The sequence below is a fragment of the Trichosurus vulpecula genome, chromosome 4 (assembly GCF_011100635.1).
Source record: "Trichosurus vulpecula isolate mTriVul1 chromosome 4, mTriVul1.pri, whole genome shotgun sequence".
In the NCBI taxonomy this organism is placed as follows: domain Eukaryota; kingdom Metazoa; phylum Chordata; class Mammalia; order Diprotodontia; family Phalangeridae; genus Trichosurus; species Trichosurus vulpecula.
The window spans coordinates 269,487,382-269,505,285 of NC_050576.1; the positions used below are offsets into that span (position 1 = coordinate 269,487,382).

Genomic DNA, 17,904 nt, shown 5'->3' on the forward strand with positions numbered 1-17,904 from the left:
AGCAAGATTCACTCATTCCCCCCTCATCTGCCCCCTCTTCCCTTCCTACAGAACTTCTTTTTCTTGCCACTTTTATGTGAGGTAATTTACCCCATTCTATCTCTCCCTTTCTCCCTCTCTCAATATATTCCTCTCTCATCCCTTTATTGTTTTAGATATCATCCCTTCATATTCAACTCACCCTGTGCCCTCTGTCCGTCTGGCTATCTATTTATCTATACGTATATTCCCTTCAGCTACCCTAATACTGAGGTCTCATGAATTATACACATCATCTTTCCATGTAGGAATGTCAACAAAACAGTTCAACTTTAATAAGTCCTTTATGATTTCTCTTTCTTGTTTATCTTTTCATGCTTCTCTTGATTCTTGTGTTTGAAAGTCAGATGTTCTATTCAGCTCTGGTCTTTTCACTGAGAAAGCTTGAAAGTCCTATTTTATTGAAAGTCCATATTTTGCCTTGGAGCATGATACTCAGTTTTGCTGGGTAGGTGATTCTTGGTTTTAATCCTAACTCCTTTGACCTCCGGAATATCGTATTCCAAGCCCTTTGATCCCGTAATGTAGAACCTGCTAGATCTTGTGTTATCCTGATTATGTTTCCACAAATACTCAAATTTCTGGCTGCTTGCAGTATTTTCTCCTTGATCTGGGAGCTCAGGAATTTGGCAACAATATTCCTAGGAGTTATCTTTTTGGGATCTTTTTCAGGAGGAAATCTGTGGATTCTTTCAATTTCTATTTTACCCTCTGGCTCTAGAATCCCAGGGCAGTATTCCTTGACAATTTCTTGAAAGATGATGTCTAGGCTCTTTTTTTGATCATGTCTTTCAGGTAGTCCAATACGTTTTAAATTATCTCTCCTGGATCTATTCTCCAGGTCAGTGGTTTTTCCAGTGAGATATTTCCCATTGTCTTCCATTTTTTCATTCCTTTGGTTTTGTTTTATAATAATCTTGATTTCTCATGAAGTCACTAGCTTCCACTTGCTCCAATCTAATTTTCTTCAGTGGTCTTTTGGACCTCCTTTTCCATTTGTGTAATTCTCCTTTCAAGGCATTCTTTTCCTCATTGGCTTTTTGGAGCTCTTTTGCCATTTAAGTTAGTCTGTTTTTTAAGGTGTTGTTTTCTTCAGTATTTTTTTGGGTCTCCTTTAGCAAGTCATTGACTTGTTTTTCATGGTTTTCTCGTGTCACTCTCATTTCTCTTCCCAATTTTTCCTCTACTTCTCTAACTTGCTTTTCCAAATCCTTTTTGAACTCTTCCGTGGCCTTAGGCCAATTCATATTTTTCTTGGAGACTTTTGCTGTAGGCTCTTTGATTTTGTTGACTTCTTCTGGCTGTATGTTTTGGTCTTCTTTGTCACCAAAGAATGATTCCAAAGTCTGAGTCTGAATCTGAGTCCGTTTTTGTTCCTGGCCATGTTCCCAGCCAACTTACTTGACCCTTGAGCTTTTTGTTGGGGTATGACTGCTTGTAGAGTATAGAGTACTTTGTCACAAGCTTGAAGGGCTGTGCTATTGTTTTCAGAGCTATTTCTACACAGCAAGCTCTGCCACACCAGTGCTACTTCTCCTCCAAGAACCGCCAACCAGACAGGACTGAGATCTAAGCTGGCTCTGCACTCTCACTCAGATCCACCACTTCATTCCTCCCACCAGGTGGACCTGGGGTCGGAAGCAACTGCAGGTGTAGCTCTGTACGCAGCCTCAGAGCTGCATCACCTCTGCTGTCCCAGGGGCGGTGGCCAAACTGGGAACTCCTTTCACTCTGTCCCTCGAAGCTTTTCCCACTAACCTTGTCTGTTGTCTTTGGTATTTGTGGATTGAGAAGTCTGGTAACTGCCACAGCTCACTGATTTAGGGGGCTAGGGCCTCTTCTGCCCAGCTCCTGGTCTGTTTCTTCTGGGCTTAGCTCACGTTGGGCCCTGCTCCGTTCAGCTCCCAGTTCCATGCGATAGACCTTACCCCACAACCATCCAGACTGTCCTGGGCTGGAGCCCTGCTTCCCTCTGCTATTTTGTGGGTTCTGCAGTTCTAGAATTTGTTCAGAGCTATCTTTTATAGGTGTTTGGAGGGTCCTGGGGCAGAGCTTTACTACACTGGACTCCTAATTGGCCTGCTGGTTCCAGTCTTTCCTCTCTCTTAACATACATAATGCCAAGATCATTTTCCTCAGTCACAGGTCTGGCCACGTCACTTAACCTGCTCAAAAATCCTCAGGAACTGGGAGGGATTGCTAACACTGGATGACTGTTAGGTTTCAAGAAGTGTTTGATGGTTTTTGTTGGCTACAAATTTAGGCTGAGGTGGGGTAGGTGGGAGTAAGAGTGGGGGTGGGATGCGGACAGGGTGGAGACATAAGTGACTTCAAATATTTGAAAGCCTGTTATGTGCCTTCATTAGAATTGATTAATGCTTTCCTCAATTTTACTTTTGTCATGAGGTTAGGTTATATATTATTTCTATGTTATCTATGGTTGTTGCTATTTTTGTACATTGTCATCACTTCATTTAAATTTTCAGTTTTGGGGACACTTCCGTATCTTATTCTCCATTTGTTGTAAATTTTCCCCCTCTCATTTCTAATTTTTAGAATTTGGACTTCAGTTAATAAGCATTTATTAAGTTCCTACTATGTGTAGTGTGCAACTCATTTTACTCTGCGGCACAGATACTAATACAGAGAATTAGACAAGGAGCTTACATTCCATTGAGGGAAAACATGTATGTATAAAAATTTATAGAATAAGGGGACTGGTCTTGTGATTTTATTGGTATGAGGAAACTCCCTCTGCTAGTGTTGATGGCCCACCATTTGATTTCCTGCTATCTACAACTATGCCCATGTCTTCTTCCATCCTCTAAAACCCTACCTCCCCTAACTATTGCCCTGTTTCTCTCTTCCCTTTTGTGGCTAAACTAGAGAAGGCTGTCTACAATAGGTGTCTTAACTCACTTTCTTTACTCACTTAACTCTACAGTCCGGGAACCAAAGTCAATGGAAACTACACTCTACAGAGTCAACCATAGATCTGTTAGTTACCAACATCTAATGGACTTTTCTCAGTCTCAGCCTTCTTGACCTTTCTGCAGCCTTTATACTGTTGATCACCCTTTTCTCTTTGGTTTTCATGATTGTCATTTCTCCAGGTTCACCTTTGTATCTGAATGGTGCTTTTCAGTCTGCTTCTGTTTTTTTTTTTGTTTTTTTTTTATCTAGGTTATTCCTGTTATTCCTGGTTATTCCTGGAGGTTGCTCAGTTGGGCCTTTTCTTCGCTCTCTGTACTATGTCATTTGGTGATCTCATCAGCTCCCATAATTTGTTATCTTTATGCTGATGATTTGAAACTGGACTTAGCATGTTTTTCCCCAAGCCCTCTCCTTCCCTGCCTTTTCCCCTATTACTGTTGTTCACCCAGTCACCCTGGCTGGCACCTTAGGGGTCATCTTGACTTTTCACTATCACCCATCATATCCAATCTACTAAGGCTCGTTGATTTTTACCTTAATACTCTTACCTGTGCTCTCCCCCTCCAGCACTTCCCCCTCCACCACAGGAGGGCCTCATCGCCTCATGCCTGGACTATTGCTGTAGACTGACGAGTTGTCCTGCCTTCCACGTGTCTCTCTCCCCTCCTGTTGGCCCTCATCTCAGCTGTTCTCAATAAAGTACAGTTCTAAACATGTCACTTTCTTTTCTCAGTAAACCTCAGTGATTCTCAATTACTTCTAGGATCAAATATTAAATCTTGTTTGGTGGTCTAAGCCCTTCCTAGCGCATTCCCCCCACCACCTTTGTGCAGTGTTCTGATATTTTATACACTCGACCTCCCATTTCCCATGTACTGTAGGGTGTCACTTGAATAAGACATTCCATCTCTCCACTCTGTTTTCACTGGCTATCTCCTGTACCCAAAATGCTCTCCACTTTCATCTCCACTTTCTGGCTTCTTTCAAGTTCCAACTAAAATCTCTACTTCTACAACATGCCTTTGCTAATTCCCTTTAAGTGCCTTCCCTCTGTTAATTTTTTTTCCATTTTACCTTGTATCTAGCTTGTTTGTATATAGTTGTTTCCATTTTGTCTCCTCCATTAGACTGTGACCTCCTTAAGAGCAGGGTCTAATCTTTCTTTTTTTGTATTAATAGGGCTTATAATAAGCCAAGTGCCCGGAACATAGTAGGTGCTTAATAAATTCATCTGATTGCTTCTAAATATATAAGCAGTTTTGATTTGTGATTTTCTAAAATATAGACAATTTAGAGCTCTCTCTCTTGGGGTGGGGTGGGAGGTCACAGTTTTGAGGAAGTCAATTTGGGGTAGATGGGTGGCACAGTAGATAAGGGAGTTGATCTTTCAGAAAAGGACCCGAGTTCAGATTCTGCCTCAGACACTTAATAGAAGTGTGACCCTGAGGATGTTGCTATCTGCCTCAGTTTCCTCATCTGTAAGATGAAGATACTAATAGGTAATAGCATCTATTCTCATGGTTGTTGAGGGAGTCAAATGAAAAAATAAATGTAAAGCACCTGGCAACCTAGATGTGCTATATAAAACTGTTGTCCCTGTCACTTGTTTTTGATATTTTAAATTAAGGAAATTTTTTTCAGTCTTGTGGTTTTGTTTTAATATTTTTGTGTCATAGTCTTTGATTTCTATTCTATCTATTCCAGTTTTTGTGCAGTCTTTTATTAGGGTAAGGTTTATTTTTTTCTCTCCTAAGCTAATTAAATCTCTTCCTATTTCTTTCCTCTGTTTCATTTTTTTCTGTCTTGCTAGACAGAAGAATACTAGAAGAAACTAAATATTTCTTTAAAATCCAGTTTTCCCATTAGTCTTTGCTTACAGTTGTTGTGGAGTTACTTTCTCCTTTTTGAGGCATCTTTAGATATTCAGTATTTATTGATGTTGGTTGATATTTTCATTTACTTATATTTCCTGCTTTAGTTCCTGAATTGGAACTTTGTGCCAGGACAACCTGATGAGCTTTGGATCATTCACTTGGCCCTTGATCCTCATTCTTCCTGCACTGACCTGTTGTTGTTGGGATTAAACTTCCTTGAATCTTTGAGGTTCAGTATTCTGGTTCTTCAGGACCTTCTTGGACATCTCAGGATGGAGTGTTAGGAACCAGGCTTCCAGTGAGTTCTATGGTATTGTGCCTGTCACTGTCTGATGACCATTGCTTTTTCCTGTGGCTTTCTTGTGTCCCTAGGTTTTCTGATACTTCCTGCCCCTCCCTTTTTCTTTGCAAATTACCCTTGAATCATCCTCTTTCTTGGGGGACCCTGTACTCTCACTGCTTTTAGACATTAGAGCCTTCCAGGCTAGAGGTATCCCTGTTTCAACTCTGATCACACTGTAAGGATATTCTGTGCTGTCTCCTCGTTGACAGCTCTTGCTTCTTGACTTCTGGTGGAAGAAGTCACTTGTAGTTTCTCATTGTATTTCTTGATTCTAATCTAGTCTGCTTGGAATTTTAGCGTTTTGTTGGGGTAGCCATATGCAAGCTGGGTGCTCTGGGGAGCTTATTAACCAGAAGTTTCCATAAAAGGCTTTGTGTGGACATTGCTGCTGGGGTTGTATCTGTCAGGCAAAGGTGAGGAACGGAGTGTATTCTAGGCATGGGGTCTGCAAAGTACAAAGGCTCATAGGAATGGGAGGTGGAGTACCATGTGTGAGGTATAAAAAAGGCCTGTTTGGCTGGAGGATGGAGTATGGGAAAGGGAGCAATATAAAATGAGAAAAGAAAGGTAGACTGGGTCTGGTTGTGAAGGTTGTTAAAAGCCAAACAGTGGCATTTTTTTTTGACCCTGGAGGCAAAATATAGATAGCCATTGGAGTTTGAGCAGGAGAGTGACTTGTTCCTATCTGAGGGTAAACCAAAAATTACTTTGGTGTCTCCACAGATCAAGATTTGAGGTAGGGAGACTGTTTAGAAAGTCATTACCAATAGTTTAAGTAAAAAGTGGTAGGTGACTGAACTAAGATGTTTCTCTTTACCAACAAAGCTAGCTAATTTATGAATTTTGTCTCATCAGAAACTTGCCTTTGAAGATTTTCATATGGCCACCACAAAAGGTTTACTCATATTCTGTTCATAGCTGTAATTTCCTAAAACAAAAGTTTAGTTTCTGTTGGATTTGTCAGGGCCTGATTGAAGAAGGCTGGTCACCTATAAGAGCAGAGGATCATAGATATGTTGTGGGGGAGGCAAGAGGAGAGCCTTTGAGGTGATGGTAATATTGCAACATACTATTTTGGTTTTGCACTATTTGGATTCTATACAATTTACTCTGTGTGTGTGTGTGTGTGTGTGTGTGTGTGTGTGTTCTTTGTAAAAATCAGATTAGCTTATGGTTTATGTATTTTATCATCTCTGCTCTGCAAAAAAACATTTAGGTCCTCGTTAATATTAACTAGGTTTTTTTTTTTGCCTTTAATTTTGTTAATCTCACCCTTGATTTTCATATATTCTATTTCATTTAATGTGGCTTTTCAAAATGTGGTTTTCTAGTTTTCTTGTTTGTTCAGTTTATTGTTCTTTCTCTCTTTTATCCATGAATGTGTTTAGAGACAAAATTTTCCTTGAAGACTTGTGTTGGCTGCATCCCCAACATTTAAAAAAAAAACATTTTCTGTGAATGACTTAGTAATTCTCAGAAATGCAGTGATCTGAGACAATTCCAAAGGACTCTTCATGAAAAATGCTGTCGACCTGCAGAGAAAGAATTGTTGGAGTCTGAATACAGATGGTTTTTTTCCCTTTGGGTCTCTGTGTTCTTTTACAACAGGACTATTATGATACGTTTTGCATGATTGAACATTTATAAACCACCTATAACAAATTACTTACTGTCTTGGGGAGGAATTTGAGGGAGGGAGAGAGAAAATTTGGAATTTTAAGAAAATTAGTGTTAATAATTGCCTTGACATGTAACTGGGGAAAAATAAAAGGAGTCTATAAAATGTTTTATTGTTATTATTTTTAATGAAATTTATTATTTCTGTGATTTGGGGGGGGGGGGCTTTTTGGCCAGTGACCTGAGCCTTTATGTGTGTGTACACATAAATATATTTTTGTATTGTGATCTGTAAAAATGTTTAATATCTTTGTTTTTTAGTATTAATCTGTAATACCTTAATTCATGGTCAATTGTAATGGTTGTACAGCTGAAAAACGTACACATTCTGTTCCCATTCATTAATTGTCTGTGGTCTGTCATATAACTTTTCTAAAATTCTCTTTAGATCTTAACTCTGTGTGTGTGTGTGTGTGTGTGTGTGTGTGTGTTTGAAAGCCATATATTAAAGTCCTCCTTTATTACAATTTTACTGTCTTACTTATACGTCTAACTTGAGACCTAGCTCTACAACTCTTAACTCTGTATGTCTAAATTTAAGTTTTCTTTTAAAGTAGATGCTACATGGTTCAGCTTATATGTATTTTGTATCAATATTAATTCTTTGTGTTTGTTACCTTTCAGTATAATGTAGTTTATCTGTTTCAAATCTGATTTTGTTGTTGCCTTACCTGAGATCATTATTTTTATTTGTACTGAAGCTTAATAAATTTTGCCCCAGTCCCTTGTTTTCACTCTATATTAGTCTTTGTTTCAAGTGGTTCTGTTCTCTCATCCATTTTGCTATTCTTCTGTCATATGAATGAGTTCATCCCATTCACATTCCCAGTCTTGATCCTTAACTTTAATTGTTCATTTTTCTCCATCCTATTCCTTTAGTTTGCTTCCTCCTTGTTTTTCTATCTTGATTGAGAAAAGGATTGTGAGTGAATATCCTTAGTTTCAGTGCTCTAGGTTTGATGAAATCTTGCTTCTCTTTCCCTGCCCCCTTTCTTTCCTTTTTCATCTTTTTTTTAAAATTAATTTATTTTGTTTTCAACATTCACTTCCATAAAAATTTGAGTTCTAAATTTCTCCCCCTATCTCTTTTCCCCCCTCCCCAAGAGGGCATGCAATATATGTTTGTATTAAACATTTTCACATTAGTCGTGTTGTAAGGAAGAATTAGAACCAATGGGAGGAACCATGAGAAAGAAGAAACAAAATCAAAAAGAGAGAACAAATATTATGCTTCTATCTGCATTTGGACTCCATAATTCTTTGTGTGGATGTGGATGGCATTTTCCGTTGTGAATCTTTTGGAGTTGTCTTAGATCTTTGCATTGCTGAGAAGAGCTAAGTCTTTCAAAATTAGTCGTCGCACAATGTGGCTGTTACTGTGAACATTGTTCTCCTGGTTCTGTTCACTTCACTCAGCATCAGGTTCATAGAAATTTTCCAGGTTTTTCTGAAGTCTGTCTGCTCATTTCTTATAGCACAATAGTATTCCATTACATTCATATACCACAACTTGTTTAGCCATTCCCCAATTAATAGACATCCCCTTAATTTCCAATTCTTTGCCACCACAAAAAGAGGTGTTGGTCCTTTTCCCATTTTTATGATTTCTTTGGAATACAGCCCTAAAAATGGTATTACTGGGTCAAAGGGTGTGCACATTTTTATAGCCCTTGGGGCATAGTTCCAAATTGTTTCCAGAATGTCTGGATCAGTTCACGACTCCACCAGCAGTGCATTAGGGTTCTAATTTTCCCACATCTTCTCTAGCTTTTATCATTTTGTGTTTTGTCATGTTAGCCAGTCTGATAGGTGTGATGTGGTACCTCAGTTGTTTTTATTTGCATTTCTCTAATCAATAGTGATTTGGAGCATTTTTTAATGACTAAAGATAGCTTTAATTTCTTCATCTGAAAACTGCCTGTTCATATCCTTTGTCCAATTGTCAGTTGAGGCATGACTCATATTCTTATAAATTTCACTCAGTTCTCTACATATTTTAGAAATAAGGCCTTTATCAGAGATACTGGCTGTAAAAATTGTTTGCCAGCTTTCTACTTCCCTTCTAATCTTGGTTGATTTGGTTTTGTTTGTGCAAAAACTTTTCAATTTAATGTAATCAAAATAATCCATTTTATATTTCATGTCTGTCCTCTGTCTCTTGTTTGGTCATAAATTCTTGCCTTCTCCATAGATGTGGCAGATAAAGTATTCCTTGCTCTCCTAGTTTGCTTGTAGTATCAGCCTTTATCTAAATTGTGTACCCATTTTGACTTGATCTTGGTATATGGTGTAAGATGTTGGTCTGTGCCTGTTTTCTGCCATACTATTTTCCAGTTTTCCCAGTGGTTTTTGTTAAACAGTGAGTTGTTATCCCAGAAGCTGGAGTCTTTGGGTTTATGAAACAGTAGATTACTATAGTCATTGACTATTTTGTCTTGTGTACTTAACCTATTCCAGTGATCCTCCACTCTGTTTCTTAGCCAGTACCAAGTAGTTTTGATGATTGCTGCTTTATATTACAATTTAAGATCTGGTATGGCTAGCCTGCCCCTTTCCTTGAAGTGTGTTTTGCTTAGAACCTTCACCCTCCCCTTCCTATGCCCCTGTTGAGTAATACCTATTTATGCACCCAACTCTGTGAGTCTCTAACATCCTTTGATCAGTTCAAATGAAAGTGAAGTTCAAGTGGTCACCCATTTCCCCCACCCTTTTTTCCTTGATTTAGTTTTTTAGTTAATGTATCCCAGTTATTTCCCCCACTTTACCCTCCTCAGTGCATTCCTTTCCTTTTCTTAATTTAATTTTAATATCTTAATATCAAATCAAATTTAATATCTTAAAATCAAATCAAAGACTGCCCCATTGTCTTATTATGCTCTCTATGACTATGGTTCTATGACCATGTGTGTATCCCTGATACTAAAATGTAAACAGTTCATCCTAGTTTATTCCCTTAAGATTACTCTCTCAGATTTACCCTTTTTGTGTTTGTATTTCAAGATTTTTTGCAACTTTGGGTTTTTTTTTTTTTCATCAGGAATGTTGGGAGGCCTTTATTTCATTAAAAAGGTCTGACAAAACCCATGGACACCTTCTCAGAACGATGTTTTCAAAAGGCATAAAATAAAATTTTGAATTTTATTTGAGTTACAAAAGAAACAGAATTTTAGTGAAAATAATGATGTAGTTTCCCCTTATCCAAGTTCATAAGACTCCCCTGAAATCTGTGCATGGATTACTTTGAGTTTTATGGACCCTAAGTGAAGAATTTTTACCCCTGAAGGATCTGCAGTTTCTGTGGTATGGGTGCTTTTTACCAACCTTAAAGTCTGTCATCAGGAGATTTGCTGTGGACAAAATCTTTAATGCTTTGAGGCCAAACTGATGAGAGGTTATTCTTACACAACCCCATTTGCAAGAGTATTTTCATTTTGGTGTGCAGCATACACTGGAGTTTGGACTTCCAGTCTTCTTTATACTGTGAAGAAGCTTTAGAGATGACTTTTTTGGAGGACAGATCTTAAAATTAGCATTATATAAAACACTTCCTGAAGTAAAACTTTCTCTTACCAAACTTTTCTTACCACTAAAACTGCTTATTGTGAAATTATTAAAAGTATAACATCAGATCAGTCTTTACAAGTAGGTACTCATGCCATGCCGTTAAACTCTTGAGACAGGAATTGTGGGGTTGGAGAAGCAATATAAAGGTAGTAATTCAAATTAAAATTCATTTACTGTTTTAAAAACACCAGAAAAAATGGAATGCCAAATATTGAACTCACCTAGCAATAATGAAAGTATATTCTAGGGAAGACCTGAAAAATTAAGTTAAGTTTAAAGTGAGTTAAGTAGTAAGAGAATTTAATCCCCTTTTTATGTAATAGTAAGTTTGTCTTGCAGATTGTATCTTAGAGAGTCTATTGGAATAGTTAGTCATTTTGGCATCAACTGAATTTTCAAAATAGAGCTTTACTAATTGATATTTAATATTTTTAAACAAAAAAAAATCTTGTAGTGCTTATATACTACATACGGCTGATGTTTGAGTCAAATCAAATCAAATAAAAATGATTGTAAGTATAAAATACTGTGTTGACTTATGTCAGGCCCCTGGTGTTTCGCTTTCTTTTTCATTCAAATTGCGGAAAACTAGAAAAAGCTATGGAATAAATTATTTGAGAATGGCTATCAGTAGGAAAACTTGTATGGAGTATGACTATAGGGATGTGCATGAAGTTGTCATGAAGAGTCAGCAAAACACTGGTCAGATCCAAGTCTGTTAGTACCATCCTGTCGGTGTTCAAGTACCTTTCTGTTCAAAATAGGTTAACTTAACTGCTGGGGCAACATGTATTTTTAGAGGACTTACCAGAAAATACATTTTTAAAGCAACACGGGGTAAGAAATTTTAAAAGTGGATTTTGGGGAAGATCTATGCAGGGTAGTGGAGAGATGGGACACTGAGCTTCATTGGGAAAGTCTGTCCTTATAATGAAACGTGGAAGTTCATTACTTTTAGTAGAGTGTCACTATTTTCTCTTATTTTTATCAGTTTGACATAAGCTTTAACTTAAATATCTGTTTGGAGCATTAAGGCCGAGGGCGAGGTTTAGATTCCAGAATCTAGGTTTGAATCTATTGTTGTATTGGCATGATGGACAAATCTCTTAATTTTTTCTGGGCCTCAGGTTCTTCATTTCTGTGGTGAATGACCTCTAATGTGCCTTCCATGTCTAAATCTGTGATCCACTGTTTTTTTTTTAGTAGTTGAATATTTATCCAAGAATTGTAAATGCAATCTTGTATAAGAAACTACAACAATTCGTCCAATAAATAAATTATTTTGGCCAAAATTTAATTTATACCAGAGTTGGAAAGATGGTTCAGTATTGAAAATTCCACTATATTAACCACATTAAAAAGGTAAAACATACAAAACTACGTGATTATCCCAATAGAAGCAGAAAAAACCCTTTATAAAACACATCCCCATTAATGCTGAAATCTTACAAACTAAGAGAGCACCCTTTTAAAAAACACGAAAAGCATCTATCTCAAATCCAAAGCAAGGGTTTACATATACAATGAGTGTACAGTAGAACCCTTCCCAACAAATGAGAGTAAAGCAAGAGCATTCTTTCATCATACTTTTATTTGATATAGTTCCTTAAAAGCTACTAGTAGCAATAAGGCATGAGAAATAAATTATATACATATAATTAAAAAAGGCAAAACTATTCTTATTCCTTAGTGTTATGATAATTTACCTGGAAAATCCCAGAAAATCTTCAAATATTTTAATTGCTATGATAGAGGTCTTCAGCAAATTTGAAGGCTAGAAAATCAACTGCATTTTAATTCCACTGATTTTAAGTAATCAATCTTATTTTATTATTGTGTGTTTGAAGAGAAATTTAATTGGAGTTTAAATGAGAGTTTAGAAAAGTAAAGAGAAGGAAGACATTATAGCCAGTTTTTGGTTAATGGGGATAATTCTTGGTTTCAATAACACTGAATTAATTTCTCAGAGAAGCTTAAAATTTCAGCTTAAATTTTTACAAGAAATACTAATAAGTAGCAAAGTTTATAGCAAGTTGTGACATTCATTGTTGGATTTGCTTAGCCATTCTACATGGCCTGTGGTATGGTTGTCTGAACCAATACCTTTCATGTTAGGGATCTTATTAACAGAAAATCACCCATTCTGTTTTCATACAGTTACAATTATTGAGAAGTTCTTTACACTGAGCTGAAATCAGATGCTCTGTAATTTCTACCTGTTAGTCCTAGTTCTGTCTTCCATAAATATATATGACTAATGTAATTCCTCTTTCACACAACAGTCCTTCAAATATTTGACAAGTATCATTTCTAAAGGTTTTTCTATGATTTCTATGATCTTGATTTCTGGTACCTTAAATTTGCCTTGCGTTCCTCTTAAAATGTGGCACTTTGAATTCCGCACAGTAATACTTTTCAGGTGTAGTAACAAGCTCATGAAAAATTAAGATCTATCAAAGTAATAAAACTCAAACCTTTCTTCTGATTATAATTATTTTCTGCCTTTTGTCATAGTCCAGGCTTACACAACCTGCCAAAGGATGAGGGCTGCTGGAAATTCTTTGGTATGCCCATGGGCCGTAGGTTGTTCAGGCCTGTTACTCCTAGCAAAAGTTCACCAATACTTATCTTCAAAGAGGTAAACATTATTGGTGGAACTTCAGATTTTTTGTTGGCTGGTTTTGTTTTTGATGGATCAAGTGATTCAATGGCTAATTGAAGACTTCAGTTGGTCAGTAACTTTTCTTGTTCAGACTACAGGCTTTGGGACATGAAGTGAGGGAGTTTTAGTTGATTTTTCTCTTCAGAGGAGAGGTGCCCCTTCAGCATGACCCACCCATCTTATTGGTACTTTTCACCTTTGCTCACTGTTGAGTTTCTGAAGTCACATAGATCATTCCAGAGACCATATCAGGAAGGCTTTCTGAGAACAGGCAATGTCTACCTTTTTCTAAAGAGCAAAAATATTTAACTTATGATGATCTTTTATTTCTTTGTCTCAGACTTTCTTAGCTAACTTTAGATGATCTTCACTGACTGTTTTTATGATTCTGCTGTGGCCTTACAAACTTAGTTTATATAAACTTTACTGTAATAGATTATTTGTGAACTTTAATTCTGTGGCGTGAAGAAGAGAATAAGTACCAAAATATTGTCATTAGTTTTATTCTTTGACCTATAAAATAACAATTTTAGAACAGCAAAAGCAGGGACCTGAGATATTCATAATAAAAATATTATGTTTAGGGGTAGGTATTAGATGACATTTCTTGCCTGCTGTGGTAGGTATACAATAGGTGCTTAACACATATTGTTAAATAATGGGTTAACTTTTAGCCTGTTAAGTAAGAGATGACTTGAAGACATTTCAGGGTTATATGCATTTAGTGAATGTCGAGTTTCTCCGGGGACTAGATTCTCTTCTTTTTAGTTGACCTTCATAGATTTCCAAGTTAGTTTCTGGTACATTAATGGGCTGCTTTTCTTTTTTAGTTAACAAGTTTTTGGACTTGTGACAGTTAATTCAGTTGTGGTTTGCACTCTTCTAATTGTAGTTGAAACCTAATCTTATACAAGCTGTTAGGGGAATACAAAGATCACTTATTAATTTGATTCCTATTCCTTCTGAATTAGTAGAGTTCGTCTCTCCTGCTTGGTTTATAGACTACTTTTTCTACTTGAGATTTTTTTTTTGGTAGCGTTTAGTTTTAAACATCTTGTTAACTAGAAAATATGCTTATTTGTTGGCTATGGCAGTGTCAACTGAGGAAGGCTGGACAGAAAGCAGTCCCGGAAGGTGCCAAACTCACGGGTGTGGCTGCTACTACCTGTCAGGGAGCAACTTAAATCAGTTCTGTTTTGGTATACCAAGGTTGCAGAAGTCCAACTAACAGGTAAAAATTGAATTGTGATTTGTCCTTAAGTGATTCAAATACAAAAATTGATTTCTATTTTTTAATGCTATATACTGATTTGTAGTCTAAATGTCAGGTTTTGTCAAAATAGCACTTTGGGATATTGGAAATCTATCCACTGTATAATTATTTGGCATGTAGTTTTGTTGGACATATTTTAGAATTTTAACAAATATATTAAAAATATATTTCTAATGGATTCTATGTGCAAAAATAAGTTGGTGGCCTTGTTTTGAATAATATTAAGCTAATGAAGTTTCCAAAACAAAATTCATAAGGGTCCCAAGTAGTTTTTTTGATTTTGTTTTTAGTGCTGTCGTATGTTAAAAATATAAAAGGAATTTAAAAAATTTTATCACTTGGTTGAAAAAATAGATCTTCATTGATTGAATTCAAAGAAATTGTTGCTACAGCTTTCCTTAAAGAGCAATCCATTGCATAAATTTTTTGGGGGGGGCTCTCATAAAAGCTGGTAAGATTTTTATTTTATTTAGAAACAAAACAAAATTTAATGTTTCTATTAAGTTCAGGCTGCTCTCATCAGGTATTCATGTATTCTTATATTAACTGAATGTCCAAAAAAGGTATCAGAATAGCTTTGGGGCATATAGGAGATGTTACCTGAAATTAGTTAATGTGAAGTAGGAGTGACTATGATGCCTGTTGTCCAGGAATTTATAACTTATCTATGGAGATATTCGCTATATTTTTATTTCTTTTTTAAAAAAACATCACTGATATCCCCGCCCCCCCCCCCCCCCCATTCCTTTACCTGTACCTCCCAGAAAGCTATCCCTACAGAACAATTAGTATTTTTTCAAAGGTGAAAAAAGAAGAGGGAAAAATCATTACAGGTCACCACAGCGAAAAAAATATGAAAATTTGTGCAGTGTACAATAGTTGTAGACCTCCTATTGCTTCAAACAGGTGGACTTGGGAGTGTCTTCTTTCTTTTGAGCCATACTTGTTCTTTATAAATATGCAGTATTCACCTTTGATTTTTTTTTTTTAGCTTTTTTCTATTTACATTGTTGTAGTCACTGTGTGTAGCCCCTAGGTGGTGAGGTGGATAGAGTGCTGGCCCCAAAATTATGAAGACTTAGCTTCCTGAGTTCAAATTTGGCCTCAGATACTTATTAGCTGTGTGATCCTGGACAAGCCACTTAATCCTGTTTGCTTCAGTTTCCTGAGCTGGAGAAGGAAATGGCAAAGTACTCCAGTATCTTTGCCAAGAAAGCCCCAGTGGCATCCATATTGTTTTCTTGCTTTACTTACTCCATTCTGCATCAGTTCATGTAGATCTTTCCATGCCTCTGTAATCCTCAGTTTCTTACAGTACAGTAATCCATTACATTCATCTACCAAGGTTGTTTAGCCATTCCCAAGTTTGATGGGCATCTTTGTTTCCTAATCTTTGCTGTTAGAAGAAGGGATGTTATAAATATTTTGGTGTTTAGGGGAACATTGTTCTTATCAGTGATATTTCCAAAATGGTTTCTAAAATGATTGTGCAGATTCAAACTCTAGGAACAGTGTTTCAGTGTTTCTATCCTCACACAGACCCTCCAATACAGACTATTCCCATCTTTTGTTACCTGTCAAGTTGCAGGATCCAAAATTAAATCTTTGGGTTGTTTTGATTTGTATTTCTGTCATTTGTGATTTGGAGAGTTCTTTCTTGTGATAGTTAATAGATTGCAGTTCTTTTGAGAACTGCTTATTCATATCTTCTGACTATTTACCTTGCGAGGAACGGCTTTTAGTCATTATACATGTTTGTGTTTATACACATGTACCTATCTGTCTGCTGTTTGTATCTTGAATACCCAAGCCTCATCAGAGACATTTGCACCTAGGATAAGAAGGGAATCAGGCAAATGGAAAAAATATTTTGAATCACATTTTTCTGATAAGGTGTTTGGTATCTAGAAGTACAAACAACTAATTGAAGAGTTTTAATATATGTTGAATTTTTACATTCCATTAGTATCTAAGGAGCTCATTGTCCTGCAGTGATCAGAGAAGATCTCAGGATCATGGAATCTTGAGCCCTCAAGCAGCATAAATTCTGTCACATGGAAGTAAATCTAAGTAATTTGGGAAGGGTGAGGACCATAGCAGGTAGAATCAGAGAAGACTATGCTGAGCACATGGGGTTTTTAAGAGAAAGTTGAGGAGAGAGTGCTTTGTAGTCATGGTGGCCAGCCATGTAATGGAGACTAGATATGGAATAGTCAGTTTGGCTGGAATGGAGAGCTTGTGAGGGGGATTACTATGTAATAATAAGCATAGAAAGGTAAGATCATAGTGTGTGGGCCAGAAGACCCCACCAACTCAAGTTAAAAAAAAGGTTTCTCAAGTTAGGAAAAACAGAAGCTTAATTTGATCGAGTCTGGTGAGAGTCGGGCATCTCTCTCACTACCAGGGTGGATTAGCAGTGATGAGGGAGGCGGGGGCGGGGAGAAGGTAAGCAGGGAGGTACATAACGTTGTACAAACAATTCTAAGAAATCCTCCCCCATTCCCCCCACCCCCCATCCCCATTGGCGGGAGACAAGTGCCCTCACAATCTAACCAGGAATAAAGCTACAGAATTACCTTATAGGGAGAAATAGGTGAGAGGAGGGGGAGAGGGGAGTACCATCTGATTTCCCCAAAATCATATGATTTACAATCTTGTATTCCATTCACTGCTGAGGTGACATCTATAAATCTAAAGAAGGAGGGGGGAGAAAGATATTCCTAAAGGCTAAATAATGAGATTCCCACAGACTCAAATTCATCCCATTTCCCTTTAAACATTGATTCTCAAACGTTTTAGATATAAATACATACATATATATGTGTGTGTGTATATATATTCCCTGTGAAGCCTTCACACTTTATTCTCACACTGCCTCACACAATAGGAGCGTAGATTTAGCAGGGACCTTGGAGACCATATAGTCTAGCATCCTCATTTTACAGAAGAAATGTTAAGACCCAGGAAGCATAAATGACTTGCCCAGGAGGACCACAAAGGCAGACACCTGAAGTGCTTTACATATTAAATACAGTAGTGTGTATGGAATCCCAGAGGAACTAGGGAAAGACATGTGATCAGAGACTACCACTTTAAAATTCCCGGTTTGACACTATGTGGGGGATAGTTTAGAAACAGGACAGAGACCAAGTAAGAGACTATTGTGATGATGCAGTTGAGAGGAGATGGTCTGAACTCTTGGATGGTTGTTATGTGAGTGCATCCAGAAAAAGATGGAGTCTAGAGATCACTTGGGTGTTTTGTGCTTCAGTTTCCTCATTTGTAAAGTGTGAGTAAATAGCACCTACCTCCCAGATTTGTTGTGAGGATCAAATGGGATAATATTTCTCAAACACTTTGCAAGCCAAGTGCTGCATAAATGCTAGTTATTACTGTTACTTAGCTGTTGGGTGCTCTGCCTTGTCTGAATAATTCATAACACATTCTTTTTTTTTGTATAATTACTTGTGACAGGGTGCTTTTACATCGTTCAGTTTTAGTGAATTGATACACTTGTATCAATATTTTTATTTTATCT

The 17,904-nt window shown here is 37.0% G+C and overlaps 1 protein-coding gene across 17 annotated transcripts in view; it reads left to right on the forward strand.

Annotated features, from left to right (window-relative positions):
• Positions 1-17,904, forward strand: part of TRIP12 (thyroid hormone receptor interactor 12) — a 173,116-nt gene that overhangs the window by 45,563 nt on the left and 109,649 nt on the right. For 11 of the 17 annotated variants that reach the window (XM_036754345.1, XM_036754347.1, XM_036754353.1 and 8 more), the window contains exon 2: positions 14,188-14,324. The exons of the other annotated variants lie outside the window; for them this stretch is intronic. The gene's annotated coding sequence lies outside the window, so the exon portion shown is untranslated. The remainder of the gene's footprint in view (positions 1-14,187; positions 14,325-17,904) is intronic. 17 annotated transcript variants of the gene reach the window in all.